General features: G+C 29.7%; 1 protein-coding gene across 2 annotated transcripts in view; it reads right to left on the reverse strand.

Annotated features, from left to right (window-relative positions):
* LOC113511649 (mucin-5AC-like) overlaps positions 1-19344 on the reverse strand; it is a 61960-nt gene that overhangs the window by 13273 nt on the left and 29343 nt on the right. The window contains exon 1 of one of the 2 annotated variants that reach the window (XM_031913556.2): positions 1013-1075. The exons of the other annotated variant lie outside the window; for it this stretch is intronic. The gene's annotated coding sequence lies outside the window, so the exon portion shown is untranslated. Of the gene's footprint in view, positions 1-1012; positions 1076-19344 lie in introns of those variants that run through there. 2 annotated transcript variants of the gene reach the window in all.

Consider the following 19344-nt stretch of genomic DNA (forward strand, 5'->3'; position numbering starts at 1 on the left):
GTGATATTATAAAAAGTTAGGATTTAATTTAATTTAGAACGTGATCATTGCATGAAAAATTATAATGTTATTATCAATGTAAAATGGTTAGTATATTTAAAAAATGTAGTTTACTCTGTTTATAATAAATTGTTTAATGTCTGTTTTACGTCTAAAAATATTAAAAGAAAGTTATAATGGATTTTTGTATGTCGTACAATTAAATTTGTCTCGTATCATAAAAAAATATTATTTTCATGATAAAATGAAGATAAAATGTTATTGAGATTTATTGCCAGATATTTCTAAATGGGACGAACTCGGTATATAAAAGTATAAATTTGAAATATTTGACTATGAAGCTCTTATGGCATTTAGATTTAAATTAATAGTTTACAAGCCCTTGTTGCATGAAATTATTCTTAATTCGAATCCAGATCCTTTCTCTATGATAATAAACATATAATAGTTTCTTATTACCATTTCAATATAGACCACAAAAATCAACACAAAATCGTGACAGTATTGATGCAATGTATTGTTATGTATTGACGATATCGGCATATTACAATCGATAAAAAGTGAAGTAACAATTTTGGTATTATCAAAATGATCTCAGGAGGTTTATCATTGCAGTCTCGTGATGTTACTACACAGTCAGATAAATAAGGAACAAGTCAAGTCGTAGATGGTTCATGCGATGCACGTATTATAATCATGAACAATGCTCCGCCCACACAGTATACAATTAAGTTAATAATTGTGACCTATGTCGCCACGACGGCAGAATTATCTAAACCATATTAGGACTATTTAACTACTGGTTGAGTATTTTAATACAAGGATTGTTTCTCGACGCGATTATGCTTATCAATTTTACGTCTAGATTTCGCCTACATAATAGTAAATAGGTAGAATGGTTGCGTTTATGGATACAATTGTAATTTATCACAAATCACGTCTGAGTGGTTTCAAAATTTCTGACTTTGAAATCTTCGTAACTGTATCAGTATTTGAAAAAATTAAAACGTACCCGAGTTGTTGTATTTGCTCAACTTGTTTTCGTAATTCTTCGTGGTGGACTGAAGTGTGCTAGGTCAAGTCTATCTATAGAATGAACTATGTCATAAGTTCGTTCCAATAATATAGTGTCATATAATAAGATGATTATGTCTCGTTAGAACGATAGTACCGTATTCAGATGAAGTAAAACCTTATTCAGAATGTGTGTATAAATTCAAGGATTAAATCTAGGATATGGATAGTTCCGAATCTACCTCTTTTAATATATAGTTTACTCTGATTATAGCTTCTTATTCTGTATAAATTTAATATCACGGGCTTTATATAAAGGAGCAAATTTTTCAGGGGAGAAAAATACTTATTAATATTTTATTGTAACAACATGCATTAATTTTGTTATGTTGTTTTCTTTTTAACCTAAAAAAATACAGTATTGCCTGAAGGGAGATTCGACATAAGAGACATTTGAAGCCTTTGTCTGTAGAAATGTGAGAGCGTGCTCCTACACAAATAATACGTTATGTAATTTGTTTTGTATTGTTACAAAGCTGGTTTAATCGGAATTGTTTTAGTTACCATTTGATACGAGTAAAAATAAGTGAACCAATCTATTCCATGCAGTTTTCAGGGTTGGCAGGTTTTTTTATTAAATGCTTAAACTATATCTGTTTTCATAGTTCAACATACATATGTAGTAGTAGCGTAAAATGTAATAATCCAGACATTTCTTATTATTAGTGTGAACTAAGCTTAAAAACTACGAGTTCTTAGAAAAATATTGTGACAATGATTCATCAATTGGTTTCATTTGATGCTTAACAAAATAAAGAGAGCAATCTGTTTTTTTTTATGTTTATTAGGTAATCAAGTATTAATATTTGGAGAAAGGCTTGTTGATGTTTGTTATCTATTTGCTTTAAGAACTAAAGTGAAAACATCTAAAGATAAGGTTCATTGTCAATTTACGTAGAAAAAATATATAAAAGTGAAAAATAAAAGTATTAAAATCATAATAATGAAACTGGTACGAAAAAAGCGTTTAGAAACTTCGTAGCGAGCAAGCAAGCGTAAATTATTTTTCAATAGGTGGGCAAGTAACTTCTGGTATAATAAATATTAATATAAGTAGGTACGGGTAGTTTTTATACATAACTTTTTTTTTAATCTGTGCTGTGTAGTTCCGGCATAAAAATGGCCAGCCCTTCTATTCCCAAAAGTATCGTAGGAGGCGACTAAGCGAAATTAATGGTAGAGGGATGGGAAGCAGCGTCCCTCTTAAACCATCAGTAAAAGCCTAATTGTTGTTATCAACTCGCCTGCCATGCTTGGCAACTACTAGCAAAACTCCCCTTATAGGGAAGGCTCACGTTTAGTAGTGGACAGTTAACGACTGATATAATATTTAAAGTTAAATATTATTAAGGGAAGTAGTTATTGTCTATTGATGTGATTAAGCATAAGAATAAATATTCTTATGACTTAAGGATACGTTACTATATTATACTTATTGCCTATAAGGAAGTTGAAAGACGCGACTATAATATTTATAAGAAAATTTGTCGTTAAGGCGCGAAGAGGTAACAAACAAACTCACTTTCACGTTTACAATATTAATAGAACTTGATAAGCTATTTCTAACTGGATAAGGTAAGGTAGATAAATAAATGATTAATGTGTAAAAAAATAATGTCCAAATTTCCTTTGATGATAGGTGCGTGTCAGTCAATTGCTTCGATTGTCGTCATCAGAGGTTATTGTCCCTATGACCGGCCGCCTCTGGCAAATAGTGCGTATCCTGTATCCTGGATGAGTTGGACGCACGGTACAGTACGGTACGCAGGATGAAGGTCACGAGGCACGCGCACGCACTGTTCTCGATGTTACGGCGTGGGATTGTCGTCGCCGGTTGATGGAGGAATGTGGTGCAATAAATAAGACATAGCGATTAGGTAATTTTTTTTTATGGATAATAATGGAATGATAACCTCATTTATGCTATCGGTATATACTGGTGGGTTACCACCACGGGATATATGATGAATTTACCACGAACCAGGCACGATAGGTTCTAAAGAGCGCCAAGTGGAAGTCGACTGAACAGGGTATCTTTCTAGTAATAAGATTGCTAACATTTTTATCATTAAAAGAGATTTTAAGACGTTACTCCCTTCTACATCCAAAAAAGATTATAATGGGTACCAAAATTTTACTAACTCTGACCTATTTTTTATTCTTCGGTATCTTATTGCTATACCAACATAAAAGATGGATAATAGCAGGAACAAGGTGGATTGACCGAAATAGAAAAAGAAGAAAAGGACGGCATAGACAATGATGAAGTGATAATATTATAGCTACAACAGGTAAAGAGTAGGAGATAAGGATAGTGATAATTGGTTAAAGCTGAAAGAAGCTTATGCCCAAAAAGAAGTTTCTATTCTGGAATAAGAAGAAGGAAGATTAATTTAAGAAAGGAAATAAATCAGCTTTATTATTATAAGATTACTAATAATTATCTTCTAGATAGATAACTAGGTATATAGGTATAAAAACATACATCAAAAAATTTACAAATTATTTACAGGATGTAAAAGTAAACCATCACAGTATTAAAAATAATCGCTTTAGAATAAAAAAAAAAATATGCAAATATACAAAATCTATAAGCGAAATGTAAACTTTTTGAAATTAATTGCATATCATTTATAAGAATATAGAATATAGAAAATAGGTAACAAATTTTTATTATACAAATATAAAAATAGACCAGTCTTAGATTGGCATAATTATTACTATGTTTTATAGAGGTTCACAGTGAAATATAATATTTTTTAGAACAACATATATATATATATATATATATATATATATATATATATATATATATATATATATATATATATATATATATATATATATATATATATATATATATATATATATATATATAATACGTATAGATACAAGACGAGACAACAATTTGAATAGAAACAAAAACTGTATAAAAAATAATATCAACATATACATATATGTGGCCAGATTTAAATTTAGATTATGGCCACAAAGAAGTTTTTTTTATTTAATACTTTATTGTACACATTAGTTATAAAAATATGACAGAGGTAAATAAAAGTACAAAGGCGAGCTTAACTCTGATAGAGTTTTCTTCTAGCAAACCCAAAGTGGGAAGGAGCATCAATGTCAGCGGATACAGCAGTGTAAAATTTTAATATGTTTTATATCAAAAGTATTTTTACCTTAATTGGGTATATATTTTTATTTTAGAATACAATATATATACGACTTAAGAGAAGAAAAAAATACCATTTAAAACGTGGGAATTGCTTCGCTTATGAAATTGCGAACTGCCAAAGAACAGATTTCGCTGCTGGTCTAATACTGAGTACCCGACATTCCGTCCGCCTCCGTGAAATTCCGAGACACTTCCTCCCTCATTCATAAAAGTTTTTTTTTTATTGTTTATTCACTTATTAACAATAATGAATGTTTTCTTGATTGAATAATATCTACTTAAATTATTGTGATAGTTGCGTCCGCGCTGGATGAATGATCTTGCTGTTTATGTCTATGTATTTATTATCTAAGTGACTTTGTTTTATTTACTAAGTGTAAGAAAAGATTGTATTTTATTTTTATTCGTGAATTGTAATAATATTTTATTGTATAAACAGATGCGTGATATTGTTTATTTCGCGTACATATTTTTGTGGTTTTCATTAAGAAAGATAAGAGCATACATATTCTTTTTACTTATTAGCTAGAAATAGAATATAACTCACAAAATACAAATCAAAGAAGGTATATACAAGAGACTTTATAATTTTTTACTTTTTATCTATATTATAACATAAATTATTATCTGTAAATTTAATGTATCTGAAATTTTGCAGTACAAGGCACTATTAGTTTGAATACCTAATTCTAATTTAAGTAGTTATATATTCACATAATTTTTAGTAGGTGGCTAAGATTTTTCAAGATGTTTATTACTACGCTCAAATTAAATAGGTAAAGGGGGAGGGATTGTTAGTAATGACAACGCAAGTTCCCATTGCCAGCCATGAACTCTGTTAGGTTGACCTCCGCAGGGTCATCCCCTGGAAACGGTCATGAATAATTTCTACTGAATTGGCCAACTGGCTTCATCCTCATCGTTTCATTTTTCACTGATGCTTTGCCATTGTATACCGTTAGTATAGGCGGGCGCCCTATTCTATTTAATTATATTAAAAAATATCAAGTTAAATATTTTTAAACATGAATCTTCGTTAGTGTAATCATATCTACAAATATTATTCTATTATTAGTTACCATTATAATAATCAATTTCACTGTATGAATACATTCCAAGCATTAATTTATTTTAATTCGCCATAACGTTATGAAGTCAAATCATAGAAATCGTTCCGTATTGACGTAACATCGCGAACAGTTGCTGTCATGATTTTCATATTATTATATAATAGTGCCATTTTCTGACATTTTTTGTATAATTTCGTTTACGCGGCACCTGACACCTTTGTATGAACATCGCAATTAAAATTTATTTTGTCATTATGCGGCGTGATATTCAACTCCTGCGCAGGCTGATGTTCCCATGACCTTTTTTCGTGGCCACATGTATACGCTAATCTATACGTACAAATATACCTTCCGTAAAACAAACTTCCACATGAACATTTTAATTGTGTAATAGAAAAAGACGTAATGCGTAATTACTTCAATTTGTTCATGCATTGAAATTGAATAATGTTTATAGTAACCTACGCCTAACTAGCTACATACCACATTAATAGCAGCATATATTTGTATTCTAAAATAAAAAATAATACAATAATATACAAAATAAAATAATTTTGTTATTTAAAGTACTTCGCAAAACATTTATTTATTGTTCTAAGTAGTCATCATATTTATTTATAAATAAACTGTACATTTTTATTTTATGTCAATATTTTCTTTAAGTTTGAATACTTTATCATATGAGATACTATAGATAATGAACATCCAGAGACCGAATATACAATCGGACGCGTCTAGACTCAAGACAATTAAAAAAAATATTTCTCAAATTACCCCAAGATTCAAACTAAGGACCACATCATGCGAAATATTTAATTGGTCATCTGTTAAAATAATAATTATGTGCTCGTTTAAAGATTTCGATTCGAATATAGATAATATATGTAGTTATCAATACAAGGCTCGATTCGGATTGAAAGTTAAATTTTAACGTTCGAAGGCCTTGGTGGACGTACCCGTAACGGAAGTGACTTAATTACTTGGATACTTAAAATGTTCTTGAAGTCAATGGTTTCAATAGAAAATGGCAAAACGTCTAGCGTTTCGTTTTAGGTAATTGACAAAAAAGGCAAAGAATGACATTAATTAATTAACATTAATTGATTTATAACCAGTTAATATGCATTTCATTCTATTGCCTTGGAAAGGTTAAAAAACATTCATCAAAATTTGATGATTTTCTACAATATGTGTGGTTATGTGATCGATTTGTAATTTATGATTTATATTAAAATTATTATGAAATTACATTTCATTTCAAGTTTAGATTTTTTTAATAGGTGAATATGGAATGGTAACCCCGTCTCTGTGCTATCAGTATACGCTGGCGGGGCACCTGTGAGAGATGATAGGTGAGGATGAAAGCAGGCCAGTTAGCCCATGGTAGCTAATTACATAAGAATTAACTACGATGGTTTTCAGGGGGAACCGCGTGGAGGCCGACCTGATCATCCTATCATATACCCATATTGCTAGCAATGTAGCTGTTAGATCCTATTAGTAACAATCCCTTTTCCCCTGTCAAGTTTCAGTTTGGTATAAAATGAATAAATAACTATAACTTTGTCTGAAAATCCGATGACAATTATGGTGTCGATGAGCTATTCTGATAATGGCGTCGGTATATACTGACTTTCAACTTAGTTCTTTTTATAGTTATCTGATGGTGATCGGGTCTTAAATATCCAGGAGATCAGCACACATCAGCACTCATAAGATTTTTCATTAAAACTTGTTTACAGTAGCTGTTTAAATCTTATAGATAAAAAATAAAAGGTTATTCGTTAATAACCTTTACTTTTTTTAAAACTAAAACATTTTTAACTATTTCATTAAGTAATTTAAAGTATTTTAATTTTAATGATTTATGGAAAAATAATAAGTTTCATTTAGACAAGACTGATTTACATCATAAAGAACTTACTTCTTGTTTTATCTGATAATAAATTATCCAAGCACGCAGGATGAGTAGTTAATGAATGAATTGACGGATCACGGTAATACATTATTCAATGTAGTACTGTTTAGATAAACGTTGATCACAATCACTTATGAATAATACAGTCATGTCAAAAGGAGATATTATCTTACGCCTATACGTTCTAACTTCTTTTCTGTTAAAGATTAGATGCTCATAATAATAATCATAATAGAGGTTTTTTTGTTGAAATCTGTATTATTATAGATAAATGTGTATGTAAAAGTGTTGTCTTTGTTAACTAATTTAACGACGCATATCATAAACTGCTCAATTAAAAACCTTTGAATGTCATATTAAAAGGTTTTTAATTTTATAACATATTTATATATTTTATAATATAGGAATCCATTAAGAAAAGTTTAACAGAAACGATGGATAGGATTGGTACTTCTTTTGCATAAAAAAAAAAACAAAAGCCAATCAAAAGACCATCTCAAGAAACATCGATTAAAAAAAGATAATATTTTTTGATAATTCGAAGACAGCGTGTCCGTTTAGTATGAGCTTAAAATTCTTTTAGACGTTTTCCACCAATGTTTCTTTGAGAGTAATGGTCAGTTTTTCTGATAGAAATTTTTTTTTAAAAGATAACTAATGCTTTCCATTTTGCCTTATAACTATTGAAGATAAACTAGTTCCAATACGATTAGTTATATTTAAATTTACTTACAAAATATTGGGGCGTTTGTGATGGCGATGAAGTGACGTCTACTAGTTGTTAACAATGGGGAAAGCATCAATCGAAATCTATTTCAGACTTTCATTGGGTGGGTTACAAATGACAGAATAATGATCTCTTCAACAATGTCTTTAACAATAGAAGATCGACTATAAAAAATTAAGTTATAGTTTTTAATAGTTTAATAGAGCGAAATTGCGCAGTGGAAAAGTAATTATATATAATAAAAAATACGATATACTCGTAATATGGCAATATGTTGTCTGAATGAGTTAGATGCTCGGTCGGGACAATAAATGAAATGACTTTTCTTTTAATTTCGTTGTAGTCTGGGTGTATTGGCTTGACGACATACATTATACAGAATATAATATGAAGCCTATCTTAATAGTTGCAATTCTTGATTTATTGGATATTATGCTTTTCACCAAATATATATTTTTATTCCATACTTTAAATATACTTTAAATGTAAGCAGAGCTGATTTGTGCCATTAGACACACAATTGGTATTTATATAGAAGACTTTTGTACACAATCTAGTTCTAGTTATTGATTACACAGATTGATCTTCAAACCAGGAAGGTTAAGGTTAAGGAAACAAATTTCAAAGGGTCTGATCCTCCAAGTCAGGCCATTTGAGATTTGTTAGAACATGACTATCATTGTGTAGTAGCTTGATTATATTGCAGTCCACAGTAACAAAACAATCAATGAAAGTTGTACAGAAATAAGTATCCGAACTTAAGAATGTTTACTTTCAAAAATCAATAATCTTTCTTCTTTTATCGAAGACATTCGGCTGAAATATAAATTTGTACATTACATAGCATTACGATGATTCACCCACTTAACGCAAAGCTGTCGAGTAGTGGGTGGTGCGTACAGTGTGCATCGACTGCAAATCATTGTTGTTGCTAGTCAAGGGCACTAATTATGTTTTCCATGCCTTATTCTAATCTTCAAGGCAATTTTTCCTAATAGACACGCGTAATTTGGAAGATTGTTGCGAAGATATTATTACCTGTAGGTACCTACTGCTACGTTGAAAAACAATAACCAGCGAAATCTAATTTCGATGTTTACAACCATGTCTAATTTAAAGTGACCTACGTGTCTTTGATAATAAATATAGATTCTTAGAATAGTTTAGTTAACGAGTAGTAATTGGTAATAAAAGATACGAGCGACCTCTGAACAAAGTTATTGCAGGCGATAGCGCCACTGCGTAAAGTTGGTCCTGTAAGCTATTTATTAATGGGTAAGGGGAGTATTTGATTAACAAATAAATATAATCATATCTAATCTATGTAGATTATTGTAAGCGGATGGATTAAAAAAGAGCAGGATCGCACAGTGGCTAGAATAGTTAATAATAGTTAGTTAATAGTTTTAATATCTATTTTTAAGTTGTTGATGCACTTTCATTATATTAATATGAATATTTTAGAGTTAAGATAAACACGACTTAAAAATATATAATGTTATTGCAAAATATATCTATTTTATTAAGGTACAAGCGAAGATCCACGGCCAAACGCGTGACGTTGCGGTGGCGGTTCAGAGCGGGCGCATTATTGCGTAATTCGGAACGCACACAACCCGCTTTTACTCGCGGTTCGTTTACATGGAACGCGTCAATTACGTAAAACTGTATCAAAAATTGTATTCACGTAGAACAGAACACCTTTGTAACGTAATAATACTGCGACGGTAGTATAGAAATGTAGGTAATTGATATTTAATTAGCAGCTTACTGCAACAGTAACGGGTCACGAAACAATTACTGTGAATTAGATAATTTATTCGTACATAATAATATTGTTTTAATAGATTAATGTCACGAATAAAGTAGTATGTTTTATATGTAATGTGTTGTGTTGGTATTATTATGGTCTTTTGTAATGGATTGGCATGGCTTATTAATAAATCTGTGTATCAGTTAAAAGAGTCAGGAGAGTTATGTAAAGTTCGTGCGAGATTTCACGAATATCGACGAGCGCACGCAAAGTTATCATATTGTTATAAAAATAAATAATAATAATAATAGTTACTTGAATAAATTTTTATTCAAGTAATCTTAATAAAAGTATTTTTAAATAGTAATTTTTTTAAAAACTACCACCCAGTTCAGAATGCAATTTCAGATGTGAAAAATGGGCAAGAAACACAGCTGTTGCTTTTTAAATGTCAGTTAAGTTTAGAATACAAGAATTATAAATGGATAAAATGACTATCACAAACTTCGTATTTATAATTTAAAAGAAAATCAAGTTCAAGAGTTCAGTGATCGAGTGCTCATGTCTATAAGTGACGGTTACCACTTTCCATTAGGTGGGCCGTCATATATATAATTATATCAATAATTATATGTATTTTTTTTTAAATACTAAATAAAAAAGAAAAATAACAAATGTGTCAACATTTTAAAAATAAACAATGTCAGCTACTATTATTTCTACCAAACATTTTTGTTATTAATATATTCATCTATCATGTAGGCCTTTTCAGAAAGATTCTTTTTTATAACAGTTTTAAAACGTCTTTTGGGTAGATTCAGGAATTTTTCATAAATATATTAAATTGTAATACCTGTGCCATATATGAACATTTTAATAATAAAAAAAAAAAAATAAAAAAAAAACTATTATAACGTCGAAAGCGCCGTGGCTTAGTAGAATACAAACGCCACTTAAGACGCCAAAGATTACGAATTCAAATCCGGCCAAGATCAATACTTTGTGTGTCAATTTAAATATCTATCTCTTAGGTAATGGATCGGAAACACTGTTAACAAATTTAATTATTTGGAGTAACGGAGGTAGATTCACATCTTGCTACGTTGGATTTAATTAGACTCGACGGAATGTCGGCATGTCGAATATTAATTGTTGCACAATTTAATCATATTTTTTATATTGAGAAAAGTTAATAAAAAAATGTGTTAGATAAGGGTATAAAAATAATACCTGCTTATAAATCACGTAAAAATACATATTCCATACATATATTTAAAATATTAATTAAGGTATTGTAAACGCAATTAATCAAGTTGGGATACAATAATGGTTAGGTGTTATTTGTGCAGTAGTTATCATATTCTATGTCGATAAATACTAGCTACTTATGCAAGGCAGTATAACTTTTACTTTCATCGTAACACCCGGAATAAAAAACAAATGCCTTTTTTCATCTTCTTACTCATTGTGTTATGATTTTCTTCAGTCTAATTTTTTACGCCGCAATATCCGTCCGGTACTATTCGGCTTTCTAACGAAATTACAATTAAGAAAAAATAATAATAAATAAAACAATATCGTATCTTCGGTATCGAGTTCTTAACGATTTCTGATTAGCTTGACGTTTCAGATATAGCGAGAGGAATAAGATGATTGTGTTGATATTCCGAAACAGATAACTGGATAGGTAACTTTTGCTATTCTCAATCAGACAAAACAAAATTTAATAAGAAGGAATTTTAATTTATAGTATTTTGAATGAAAAAAGGAGACGGTTTAGCTGATGAAAAGTAATTAATGTATTTAGCCTATATCTCATAACTTTTGGTGTACAATCACCATGTGATATTTTTACCAACTGTGGACTGATTTATATGATTATTTTTAAATTAAAAGAGATTACTTTCAAAATAGTTTCATATTAATAGTAATTACAACCATAAATTAGTTTATTTTTTAATGTTCATATTAGTAATCTAGATATACAGGATATAGTGATAAGTAAAAATTTATGTTTAATGTTTATATGTAGGAATAATAAATGGCTGTAGAGATATTTTTTATGTTTATTTGCATGATATTCATATATTACCTTATTGTTTATATATAAGTACTAATTTGCACTTATTTACAAGTTCGTAGTAGTTCAGTATATAATTTAAAATGGCTCGTCAAAAACTTGATCCGCATAGATTGACATTGGCCCTGATATTTGAACCGACTACGGCAAGTACCTTCTTAATGTAAGCTTGTTATTCGCATTAGCGGTAGAGCGTTGACGGCGAATGATTTATTTTTATTATTCATGTAATACTGAAATTAGTAAGCCTGCGAATTTGATTGTTTGTTACCTTTTGGCGTCTTAACGACTTAACCAATCATCATTAATATTGAATTTCACAAACATAGAAAAGTGATTTCAAATTTGAACATTTCATACAATTTTTACTTATTATTAAGTTTCTTTTAAGGTTTACGTTTTGATTAGTATAGGTATATAATATATGCGCAACAAAAGAGAATTTGAAATTATCATGATAATTGTTAAAAGTTTATATTATTTCATGATAAATCTATGTGTACAATAAAGTAAGAAGGCATATATAATAATTTATTTAAACTCACAAGGTATATAAAATTTTTTGGTGAGATGAGCGTGATGTTAGATGGCGCCTCGACAGTTCTTCGCCCTTGACATTTAGTTCACTTCTACAATCGTACGACTCGCCGCATCACATCAGACCTTTACTACAATTCTCGAGCATTCAATTTCAATAGGTACTAAAATAAACAAACCAGTGTAATAATGTAGAATGTAAGTCGGAATACATTTTATTACAGGCACTAATTAAAAAAAAAACCTGTTATGACCGCGTTATTTTAATTTCGATCTTATTTCAATAATTGATAGTTGTTTTTTTATAACAAGTAAATTTTATTACACAAAAAAGGGCCTTAAATTTGCAAATATAGAAACATACTCTATCGTTTGCGAAAATAATTATCAAGATCAGAATTGGCGAGGTAATCGCGTAATAAACACAAAAAAGCAATAAAAATACTTTTGAGAGTCTGTAAATATAAGTCGTAACAATTATTAGGTATAAAATAATAATGTTATAAAATTTTGTTAACATTCTTGTCGTGTTAATGTATTCATTATTTGATAAATACTATTAGTCGTTGTCTGTGGATACGTCCACGTAAGTTTGATTAGGAATGTCATTCGCGAAAAGAATTTAATATAATTTATTTGCTATCAGCAACGGTGTTGAAAAATTTTTATTTAAAGTGACATAAGCATTTTATGAACGTAACAAAGTTGTGACTTTCGGAAGAATATTACGTACTAGCTGTATCCCATGGCTTTACTCGTATGAATCAGTAAAAAAAGGTATCCTATATATTAAATTAGGATATAACCTATCTGTATTCCAAACTTCATTCAAATCTGTTCAGTAGTTTTTGCTGTAACAAAAATCCATCCATATATCTATTCTTTCAAACTTTCGCATTCATAATATTAATAGGATTATTGGTAATTATGCTTTCGGGCATGGTCATGTCATTCTTTTGTTATGAATTATGATGTATGGATAGGTTTCTTAATCAGTATATTGTTCCTTACAGAGGTTATCACTCTATCCTGATGTTGTTGTAACTACTTGCGTTGTAGATCGAAACTCTTACCCAATATTAATATCTAATAATTATAAATTAAAAATGTTTAATGATGGCAATCTGTACAATTAGATACATAAGGTATTTACATGGCAAATAATGACGACAGTTAACATTTTACTTTGTTTAACCTTTGACATATTTGTGCGGTCTATTAATTTATATCACTGCAATACACTTAGCGATCTTTCGTAATGGAAACGTGAATCTTGATTTATCTTATTTTTATTTTGTAATCGAAGAAGATTATTCCGTGATCAACTATCTACTGTGATAGATAAGTTTATTTTCAATATTTTTATCAATAAACTTTAAATAAAATATAGTAAACTACAGTATGCAATACAAATATACAAACATGTTCACTACTATAGTCACTAAGGGGGTAGATAGAGACATTAGTCGACTGCTGTAGTAGTGCTAAACGTACTACATAATATGTCATATTTCGTCTAACATATTACAATTCAAGTACATATTTAAATTTTTCCAAAATTTATACATAATAGCATTAAAGAGCTTTTTGCCCGTTACTTCTTACGCGTGGTTTTCAGACGGCTTGTCAATGTAACATACACCTTATAAGTTAGATCTTTAAGAATACTTAACTAATACTTAACTTTAAAAAAAAAACCGCATTCAATTTGGTTTAGAAGCTTTAGCGTGACCCCGGAATAGACGTAGAGAGACAGACAAATTTCTTAAAAATTATTGTGTTGGCGTCTATTGGTTATATTAAGACTTGTATAAGATTTCTCATTACATAAATACGAGGGACGCTTATTCACCCTAGAGAATAACGCAATTCCTTGGATGAATAAAATAATAACATTGTTATATTTATAATATGTTAATTATAAGAACTATTGATATACAATACGATTAAGTAAATAAAATTAAGACTCCTCATATTAATTCTTTTTTAATATTTTCCTTGTACGGGCATAGTCTGATTACAATTTTAATATATTAGATATAAATAAAATGTCATTCTTATACTACGTATAATTATGCACATTTATACATATGTTTAATAGATTAGAGCTGAACAGTATCGCTGCACTAAATATGCTGTGGAAGACAAGATATCGGTCTAATATTTTTTAAATAATGATTTTACACTGAAGAATCTAAGCCTGTCACTAGTATTAATTATTTACAGATTCGTATTTCAGGAGCTCAGATTTTATCAATGGCCAGGTATCTGCCTTTATATAGGATAGCAATAACTTGGTTAAAGTTGAATTTTAAATAATTTTTGGAAAGATTATCTTAATGTAAAATAAAAAATAGTTAACAGAATAATAAGTTTGATAATTTGCCTCTTTTTAAAAAGAATAGAGGTCATGTTTTATTAGTGCAAACAATATTAGCTACCTACAGTTATATTGTCAATATATGTACTCATTATTGGGTAGCATGTAAGAGTGATATCAAAACAGTATCTCCTATGTTCCGGTTGTCAGCACAATCAAGTATTCAAGGCCAGTACCCGGCGTCAACAATGTAACCAACTCTCAATCACAGGCCTGACACATTCACGTGAAAACTGCTTTGTATGTATGTGTCTTAACAGTTCGCTTAGTAACATTTTATTTATATTCTTTCGCTAATCACAATAGGAAAAAATTATTACAATAAATTGTTATATAAAATTTAGAAAATAAACAAAAGATATAGTAATATGAATGAAGATTTTGCTCCTCAAATAATGTCTGTGACTTGAATTTCGATTAAATTTATATTGAACTAATGAGGGTGTAAATTTTATTGAATGCAAAAATAATTATCAAAATCGATTAAGAATTAGTGAAGATACTGCGTAATTTATACACAAAAATACACTAGAATTGATAATCTCATCCCTTTTGAAATCGACTATATACGCAACACTAGGACTAATAATAAATCACAAAAATAATTTTAGTTTTATTATATCTCTATGGTTATGTTGTTGATAATTATTATATATTTTTTCTGCTACAGCACAATAGACATCCACTGCGCAGTCATTACAGGTGTTAATTCAAAAGTCGGTTATGAAGCTTTAACTTTCGAGTAATAGAGAAAGTATTTTATTAAAGTGGGTAAGTAAACCTTGTCTTTATCAACATTGTATGTCAGCGTCAAATATGCCATGTCTACAATGAAGTGTAAGATATTCATAATTTTTAAATGTCATCACGCAGTTACTACGTATTTATATTTACGTAGTTTTTAACATCCGGCAAGATTTTTGTTTTGAGTAATGTATGATAGATAATTTGCATCTCTATTATCTTATTTAAAAATAGGCTAGTGACAAACTGCGCCTTTGGCTGTACCGTAGTCGGGTAACAATTATATTTGGAATTGAAATCTAGTTACAAAATGTAAGAATGATTTAGAATTAAGACATTTCATTGTTGCTTAAATAGAAAAGAAAGACACCTAAAAGTAATTAGTAATTACTTAATTAAACTTGCGTTACAATACACGAAGTGTAGCAAATCGCTCATCAAATCATTGTACAGAAACTATTATTATTTTAAGGCATAGAGGAAAGTAGGTCGTGACAATATGATTTTGAATGTCTGATATTGCAGGGTATCATTAGTGGTTCATCCATCGCGACCGCTGTGATTGATGGTTGATTGATGAGTATCGATCATATTGCAATCAAATTTGAAGCTTGCAATACGGGTATTAACATTTCGGACATAAGTATTCAAAAAGTTCAAGTGCAGTCAAACGGGTAGTTACAAAATCTGTCGTTGCAGTAAAACGACAAAGTCAGATATATGTACATTCATAGTTTGATTGATAGATGCATATGCAATAGGTGAGCTACCAGCCACAATATAATTCAAACGAAGTATTGGAATAATTTATTGTTCTATAAATTGATCAATAATTGATTGATTGATATTGTTTTCGTTGATAGTGAAGTCAAAGTTTAGCTTGGATGGAGATAAATTATTTTAAAAAGACTACCTAAGCGTATCAATTGCAATGATAGCAAATAATAATAATAATAATAATAATTCTTTATTTAATAACAATTCACACCTAGTTACATCTACTAGCCACCGAACTAGGCTGAGCCTGTATCTCAGTGGTTAGTTAAAAACTTCCTTTGACTTAACATAAGACGGTACAATCTAAAACATAAATACACTCATTTGCAATGTTCAATTTACTTTTGGTGCAACATTGTTAAATGTGGGTAGCATCATATTATTTACTTACAATTACGATTAACAGTTTACCCACCTAATGTGCAATATTATTTGCCGGTCATATTAGCAACCACATAAAGTATTGACTTAAGACAAATATTAATAAATTAATTTATATTATAGCATAATATTATTTTAAGCAGAGACTAAGTATTGTTAGACATAATATCAAATTTACAATGCGTTTCATTTAGAATAATTCATGAGTACATCCATGCTGTTTTTTTGTTAAGCATTCTATGAGTAATGCAGATGAAATATAATTAATTACTATATATGTGTAAGTAGTGTGTGTGTGTGTGTGTGTGTGTGTGTGTGTGTGTGTGTGTGTGTGTGTCTGTGTGCACGCGCGTATGTGTAAATTTACAGATTTATTTTTCAATTTACAAATTTACGTTCAAAATATAGTAAGAAATGACTTATTTATTAGTAATTAACAATTGCTCTGTAAATGTATAATCTTGATTTTTAAGCCAATTGGATACCTTTTTCTTGCATTTGTATTTAGTTAGTGAATAGATATTAAGAATTTTGTTTATTTTATTATAAAGAAAAGGAGCTAAAAAAATCTGGAATTTATTACAATAGTGTGTCCTAATTTGTACTGTAGAACATACTTTATCTTTTCTACGAGTAGATAAAATATTAGGATTATATGTTAAATTTATGTGCTGTGTTAATATTGTGTCCAATACAAAGAGCTGTCTAACTGTTAATACATCACTTATTGAATATAAATCTTTTGTGGGAAATCTAAATGGTTTAAAATTAATAACTTTTAGAAGAGATCTTTGTGCTCTTTCCAGTCGCAACAAGTGAGTTTTTTTTGCTCCCCCACGCCCTTATACCGTATGTTAAAACAGATTGTGCCATGGCAAAATATATTGTTTTTATAAGTTTTGGATCAGTAACATGTCTCAAGGTTTTAAATATATATATTAGTTTGCGTATTCTCTCTGTCAATTTGCTAATTTGTGGTTTCCAAGTAAGAGTTTGGTCTAATATGATTCCTAGATATTTTATAGATGTTTGACTGTATAGAAGTGGGCACGTACATAATATATTGTTATTTTCTTTATGACAACTGTGAGCTTGAATTTTAAAAATATTTTTATCAGGAATATCATGTTTTGTAATAGCAAATGTTATTAACTTAGTTTTGTTTAGATTGAGTGTTAATTTATTTTTATTAAGCCATGTCATAGTAGTTTGTAGACCCTTTTCAGTATTGGTTCTAGCCTCTTCCCAAGTTTTACCGTGGAAAAGTAGTGACGTATCATCTGCATAAGTAAAAATTTTAACATTTTTTAGTTTTAATTCACATAAATCATTTATATATATTAGAAAGAGGCTAGGACCGAGCACACTACCCTGCGGCACACCGTAAGTGGTAGATACATCGGCACTTATGTGGTTTCCAATTTTAGTTCTTTGAGTTCTATCTGATAAGTAACTTTCAAAAAGCTCGAGAGTCATTCCTCGTATACCTATTCTATTCATTTTCTCCAGTAAAAGGCCCACAGAAACCGTATCGAAAGCTTTCGCCAAATCTAAGAATACACCTATGCATTTTTCTTTGCGATCTATATTTACAGCGATAAATTCTGTGAGATTCGATACAGCGTCCGTAGATGATAATCCCGTCCTAAAACCATATTGATTATCAGATAATATATTTCCTTGTTTTAAATAAGATAAAAGCCGTTTATTAATTACTTTTTCTAATATTTTTGATAGGGATGATAGAATTGAAATTGGTCGATAGTTATCGAGACGGTCTCTGTCCCCCGTCTTATGGATTGGATGAACAACAGATATTTTAAATATACGAGGAAAAACACCCGTTTTAATAGACAGATTTATTATGTGGGTTATAACTGGAACTATGTAATCTTTGACGATTTTTATCAGTTTTGTAGATATGCCGTCCCATCCCGTAGTACTATCACTCTTGAGATTTTTTATGACGGTTTCAACTTCTTCAGTAGTTGTTTCCAACATAGCCATGGAGTTAACAGGTGTGGTGAAAGTATCTTTAAAAAGGGCTTTTTGAGAGTGAACATCATTATTTAATTTATCTGCTAAATTACTTCCAATATTAGCAAAATAATTATTGATCAAATCAACTGAGTTTTGGGGACAAGTAGATATATTTAATAATTCATACGGTATGGGTCTAGATTTTTCAGTATGGATAATACTTTTGACAGTTTTCCACACCATTTTGGGATTCTTAGCATGTTTTGTGAGTTCATTTTTTTCATAGGTTTTTTTTAGTCTTTTGAGCAAATCGTTACAATAGTTTTTATACCTATTATATGACAATTTAAGAATTGTATTATTAGGTTCAGCTTTACATTTAAGATTCATATTGTCTCTATTTTTAATACAACGCATTAAACCAGGAGTGATCCATGGCTTAATGCATCTTTGTTTCTTGGGAAGTCTAATTACAATTGTATGTTTTGTTACAAGATTAGAAAGAACAGATACCAGTTGTTCAGCAGACCAATCTGCATCTTTAGATTTTAAAATGAAGTCGAGATCGATTGTTTTTAGTTCACTAGTAATCTCTTCAAAATTTGTTATGCTTTAAGTAAATTTTTTACTATTTTTATAGTTTTCTATTAAAGTACTATTCTTCAGAGCTAGACTAGTAATAACTGCAGAATGATCGGTTAACGGAGCCTCAAGCACAACAGTAACCGATGGACTCCTGGTC

This window comes from Galleria mellonella, unplaced genomic scaffold, assembly GCF_026898425.1.
Source record: "Galleria mellonella isolate WM207_F2 unplaced genomic scaffold, CSIRO_AGI_GalMel_v1 utg213, whole genome shotgun sequence".
NCBI classification, from domain to species: domain Eukaryota; kingdom Metazoa; phylum Arthropoda; class Insecta; order Lepidoptera; family Pyralidae; genus Galleria; species Galleria mellonella.